This window comes from Capsicum annuum, chromosome 9 (genome assembly GCF_002878395.1).
Source record: "Capsicum annuum cultivar UCD-10X-F1 chromosome 9, UCD10Xv1.1, whole genome shotgun sequence".
NCBI classification, from domain to species: domain Eukaryota; kingdom Viridiplantae; phylum Streptophyta; class Magnoliopsida; order Solanales; family Solanaceae; genus Capsicum; species Capsicum annuum.
This window is the reverse complement of record NC_061119.1, coordinates 4,068,328-4,074,928: the sequence shown is the minus strand read 5'-3', so window position 1 is coordinate 4,074,928 and position 6,601 is coordinate 4,068,328. Positions and strand designations below refer to the sequence as shown.

General features: G+C 37.5%; 1 long non-coding RNA gene across 1 annotated transcript; it reads right to left on the bottom strand.

The window, feature by feature from the left end:
• Window positions 1-452: 452 nt before the first annotated feature.
• LOC124886985 lies at window positions 453-3,600 on the bottom strand. Its single transcript, XR_007044382.1, has 2 exons — window positions 2,736-3,600; window positions 453-2,245 (listed from the first exon to the last, which is right to left on the bottom strand). It is a non-coding gene; the product is annotated as an uncharacterized LOC124886985 (long non-coding RNA).
• Window positions 3,601-6,601: the final 3,001 nt, after the last annotated feature.

Genomic DNA, 6,601 nt, shown 5'->3' with positions numbered 1-6,601 from the left:
TGAAAGAGTATATGGCTTATATGACTTGCATGGTATGACAATACCAAATAAAGAAATGCCGCCAAGAGTAAGAAATAAGTTTTGAGAGAAACTATTGTTTAAAGAGGTCAAAATATGGTCTTAAAGGGAGTTTAATGGTTAATCGAGAACTTGTGAGTTCGAAAGGCTCATTATCCATAATCGTATTTTACTGACAAGAGTGTTTTGCAGAGAAATTTTGACTTTCGAGAGAGAGTTGTCACTTAATTTTGAAAAGGAATTAAGAAACCTTTAGAGAGTTACTTCAAACGATTCAAAACAGAAAAATCGTTTCAAGTTAGAGATTCTAGATAAGCGATTCCTATTAACGTTTTAGGAAGGTGTTAGGCACCTAAAACGTCCGCTAACTTGCGGTTATCCGGACTGTTTGAAAATCGTCTTTGACCAACTTTGAAAAAAAAAGTTGATTTCTGCAAAGAAAAGTATTTTTAGGCGACTTAGTTAGGGATTTTAACTAAGTTCGCAAAGAAAAATGTAAATAAGTAAATGAAAGGAAAAGGGGAGAAAAACGGGGAAGTAGTGATTTAGGCTTTCAAGCCCAAACCATCGGCCCTATCCTAATCTAGTTGGGTTTTCAACCCACTTCACCTATCTTAGTCTAGCTTTCGAGCCTTTAGCTCGAGTCTCGCTCCACCTGCATTAAATTTACAACTTTGGCTTCGAGGCCCAAATGAAATAAAGGAATAAATAAATAAACAAATAAAAGAAAAGAAACGTTCTAATCCCTTGGCCGCTTCAAAGATGAGATTTTAATCCATTATTCCTCTTTCGACTTCTCGTATCCATATGCCACGTGCTTAACTTTGGGCTTTCATTCGGGCTTAACTCGGAAGGATAGGCCTCATTGGCCCATTTATGAAATGCAAAGAGAGAAAAAGCCCATTTGGACTCCAAGGGGGTGCATGCAAAGAAAAGATATGTTAATAAAAATGAATTACTTTTATAACAAAAAAATTCAGAAAGTTCGAAGCTGTTAAAAAAAATCACTACTTCGATACATAAAAGGAAACTTAGCTACTAGATTAGTGATATATACGACATGCAACTGTGTTTAATTGGTTTTGAACTTTTAACATAGAGATCAAAGAGAACACGTCATATTATGCTGGACTTTGGCATGAAAGTATGCATATGCATGAAAGAATTCTAGTAAAAGGTCACTTTTCCTAATCGCATGTGATGACCATTAGATGAGAGCATAGGACGTAAAGTTGGTTTTGTTTGTTGCAGTAGAGGGATGCTATAACATTTGTTAAAGGACCGTACATTAATAGTAAATCGCAATCCATTTCTTTTGGCAAAACGATAGGTTCCGGTGCTTACTTATGACAAGGAATACGCAGAAACTAAGAAAATTTTATCAGTTGGCTATCAAAACACTCAACTGGAATACAAAACTGAAGAGCTGAAGATAATTCTCAAAAATAGATACTTAAATTTATGCTACAGATGAACCAAGATAAGTTCGTTTCACCTCTTTTCTTGTATGTTGTTCAGTATACAGGACAATCCAATCAACAAAAGCAAAGAGAGTCTCACTTAAATCAAGAACACTATTAATTTCCAACACTACAATCGAAATGCAGTCATGCGCTTCAAATAAACCAATCTATACCACACTATATGATACTCTCATGTTGTATGGGACAGGAAAAAACTGTTGCAAGCTGTTTTGAGAACTTCATACCTAAACGTAAACCCACGATCTAGACAAGAGACTGATTGAAACACAGAAAAGAAGCAAAATTGACCTATAAATTCAAGTATATTGACAGTAGGTATTCAAAGAGACATACAACAGTGACGCTCCATTTCCACGAGGAGAACAAAATAAGGCCATTCCTTCTAAATAAACATACTAAGATACCCCATTATTGCATTCATCTCCCTAACCCGATCATGTACTGGCAACAAGCTCAAGAGACAAGGAAGGATAAAAGATTCGAATCCACACAAAAAAAGACATGGCAGATAAAGCTAAAAGGAAAGTGGCGGGGCACTACAATCATCCTCATCCTCTTTTGTCAAATTCAAACGAGTTCTAACAGCCGAAATGGTCATCGAGGAATCATGGGATTTGTCAGTTTTTGTCGAGCGTATCCTCGTCATTCTTTGTCATTTGGGAAGCCAAAGAACTCATGGGGAAGTATCGACAACAAGACGACGTTAAACGCCAACAATGAACAAAACACCCTCGGCCTGAAAACTATCAAAACAAGAACAAAACACGAAACTTTAAAATAAGACAAGCTAGAACAGGGCGCCATCGACCCAAAACAATCAAAGCACGCAACTTTAAACCTTGAAGCCAATCATGACAACATACAAGCAGCCCAAAACGACCAAACAGAATCAAACTTTAGCCATGAAACTAGCCTTAACAGGATACCAGTAACTCAAACCAAATCAAAAGCATGAAACTTTAAACGACAAAACCAACCTTAACAAAATATCAGCAACTCAAACAGAATCGCAGAACATTAAACTTTAACATAAAGTCAGCTATACAAACCTTAAGCATTTCACAAAAAATGAGAGTATTAAATCGAAAATCTATCAAAACAACTACCTATGGCTATCAAATCCATCTACCAGCAAACAACCCAGCATACAATCATACTAAAAAACTTATTCACGAATATAGAAGATCGAGATGAAGCTAAAACAGATGAAGCTTAAATGGAAAAGGGTATTACCTTTTAGGGAGAAGCAAAACAGGACTCGAGCTATCACCGGATTCGTCACCACCGGAAAATGGCCTAGCAGCTACTGCGAACAATTCTGACGAGCTTCAAATTTTTTCTAAAATGAAAGGATTTATCGATTTTGCTCAGAATGGCTCACTTTTTTCCCCCTCTTTAGACCTAGTTTTTCTAAGAACTCCCCCAATCCAAGTTTTCTCAACCCTCTCAACATTTGAATCCCTTTGTTTCCGAGATTTTGAACCCCAAAAGGAGAGGCCAATCCCAAAAAAAAAGAAAAAAAAATCCTCCCAATTTCGAACCCTCAAAAGACTATCAAAATTCCGAACCCCAGAATCCCCAGCCTGGAAAGAAGAGAAAATCCCCCGATTTTCCCCGAATCCAAAAAGAAAGAAGCTGAAAAATCCCCCATTTTTAGATCAACAGTGAGCTCTTTATATAGAAGCCAATTGAGGGTGATTTAGGGATTACTTTTCCAAAGAGAATTCAAATTTTTTTAACTCCCAATCGGGTTCCCCCCAACAAATTGTACCGATTTCCAAATCGGTGGACCAATAAGATTTAGGCAAAACGGATTTTCACCATGAGCCAACAAATTTGTGACATACATGTACGGAATCGTACTCCCATACGCGAGATTCGCAGAATTGATACGTTGATAGGACACCTCGACTTATTTCTAGAAGATTCGAGGGTCTTCTTCTCATGAACTTACGTGGGATGCGTGAAGGAGGCTACAAACGGGTTGGTTACGGGTTGTTGGTTGTGAGAATCGGGTTTAGGGTCGCAGGTGAGGTTGGTTCGTGTTGAAAATGGGTCGGTGGGTTTAGGTTTTTGCGGTGTTATTGCATCTGTTGAGGGTTGGTGTTGTTATGCTGAAGGGGGAGATAAAAGGGAATGGGTCGGGTCGGAGGGAGTTTGGGCCTGGGTTGAGACATAAAATTGGGCTGGTGAATGAAGGTGTGGTACTGGGCGGGGGTAATTTGAAGATTAGGTTGGGTCAAGTTTTGAATGGGCCGCTTGTGGTGGGTTGTTGCATTGTTAAAAGAAAATGGGCTGGTTTGGTTGGAATTGTTAAGAATTTGGCGGTTATTTAAAATATAACCCTCAATTAAAATTTAGGATTTGGCCAAAATTAGTCAATATTTTAATCCGATTAAAAATTAGATTGGTCACATTTCATTTCAAATATGACCAATTAATTTTAATTAGGATCAAATTTAATAGTTTGACTAAATTGAATCAAAATTCTATATGAATTAATACCTTGTTTGATCTCGATCTTCTTGATTCATTAAAATTACACAAATATTTATCCAAATAATTTAATTTTTGAGAGTAAAATTATATTCAAATCAAAATTTTAATCATTTGAATTTATTTTCGATATAAACCTTGATTAACATACGATATTCTATAATATAAGCATTTAAGTAATAAAATTATAAAATTTCATATAATTGAACACGATAATATATAATCGCTACTTAAATGATCAATTCACCCAAATGAATACTTTGAAAATCCTTTATTTAGATAAAATAAATGTTGTAATTTTACTTGAAAATCGAAGAAACCCCGGATTAAACTTAGTTATGGAGGTAAAAAATTAGGTGTCAACAACTGCCCCCGCCCTTTGGGTAGGGTGGATACAAGTAACCCTGGGCAAAGGGAGGTTGACGTTACTAATTTTTGTCTGACCACAAATTCGAATTCGAAAAAGGTTGGCTTTCGCATGAGTTTCATGGAGTTATGGCCGAACCTCGGTATCAGGTTTCCTACATATCTCAGTTTACATGAGAATTCAGGCCACTTGTAGTTCACAAAACTTGATTTAAGCACGATTTTCAGAAAAACTCACCAACTATCGCGGTTTTAGAGCTTTTGATAAACTGAGAAGCTGGGGAATAAAGGAATTTGGGGGAGGTTGGAATGCAGTTGAGTTTTCTATGTAGAGCCCAGTCTACATATCCCCGAGACTTTAGGGAATCGGACTGCTTGTAGTTTGACTCGATCGGTAGAAAAGATAGTCTTCTATATTAGACGATCTTTGGCTCAGAATGAGTGACAGGTTAATGATCGAGTTATGGAAAAGAGGCTTGTAACCTCTTAACCATGAATGTGGGGTCCTTCACATCCATAGACAAGAATTTAGCTGGACATAATTTCCAAAACTCTAGGTGTGTTGTCACTCGGCTTTGAAAGAAAACGAAGTTTACCCTTAGTATGAGTTTAGGAATATCCCGAAGGAGAAGCTAAAACCAGAATATCCTAGAATTCCCACATGCCTTCTAACAGGGGTGTGGTTGGATGGTGGTGGTGATCATCCTTTAGCTCGCGTCCAAAGAGTTTGACGTCCCTCTTTAGACTATGTCCCGTTTTGCTGCTAAGAAAGAGTTCCACGTTGTGCTGTATCCTATCTGAAGTCGTCCGCACCTGTGGTTTTGATTTGAGATTTTCATCCTCTCGGATGATCTCAACAATGCTTCAAGCAAAAAGTGTTAGTGCTAAACATAATTCATGAAAGAGGTATGTAGTCTTTTACCATATCTCCACGTGAGTTGTGGCCTAAAAATCGGAGTCATATCTTCATGTACCTGTTTGGAATGAAATAACTGGCAAAAACACAACAACCTTCTTGGTTGTTATATAATTATGACATTTGTCGGTTAAATATATCTTCAAAGTGGGGTGGCCCTTTTAGACACTGGCGATACTTTATGCAGAACGGTCCCTACAACCGTGTAATCTTGTATTAATGAGGAAACCTTTTTGGTCACCTATAATGCTTGTTGTATGTGGAATCATAACTTCTCCGGTTATAGCCGATGATCGATTTATAAATTTTCCTTAAATTGTCAATCTTTGGATAATCTTACGCATTATTTGATGTTGGATACGAGGTGACTTACAGATATCTTTTGAATTTCTAGCTTTTAGGTAATCTTGCACATTATCCGACCTTCGATTAGAGATGGCTTACAGATATGCCTCCAATCGCTAGCTTTCAGGTGTTCCTGCACATCATCCGACGTTGGACACAATATGACTTATAGATCTCAAATTGTTAGTCTTTGGGTAATCCTGCACATAATCGATCTTGGATATGACGCGGCTTATAAAGAACCCTTGGACGTATCAATTTGATAATCTCGCGTATTCTCCGATAAGGATTTAGTTGCGACTTATGGATAACCTTTGAACTATCAATTTTTAGGCGATCTTGTACACTATTCGGTTAGGATGTTGTTGTGGCTTACGGATGACCTACAGGATATCTAATCATAGGTGATCTTGCACACTATTCTATTTTAAATAATATGACTTATAGATGACCCTCAAATTATCAATTTCTAGGAAATCTTATATATCATTCATCCTTAGATAGCGACTTAAAGGCGTCCCTTCAAATCCTATTCTCTCGATGCATTTAGATGCTGATTCATAAAATGATAAGATATCCTCAACGCCAGCATTTATGTCTTTCATGTCAACAGATATAAAATGATGATGATATCCTCGACGCCAGCGTTGTGTCTTCCATTTCAACAGATATATCGAATGCTGATGATATCCTCGACACCAGCGTTGTGTCTAGCACGTCAACAGATATTGAATGATGATGATATCCTTGATGCCAGCGTTGTGTCTTACGTGTCAACAGATATATTGAATGCTGATGAAATCCTCAGCGCCAGCATTGTGTCTAGCGCGTCAACAACTATTGAATGATGATGATATCCTCGATGCCAGAGTTGTGTCTTGCATGCCAATAGATATATGAATGATGATGATATCCTCGACGCCAGTGTTGTGTCTAGCGTGTCAACAGATATATTGAATGCTGATGATATCCTCGA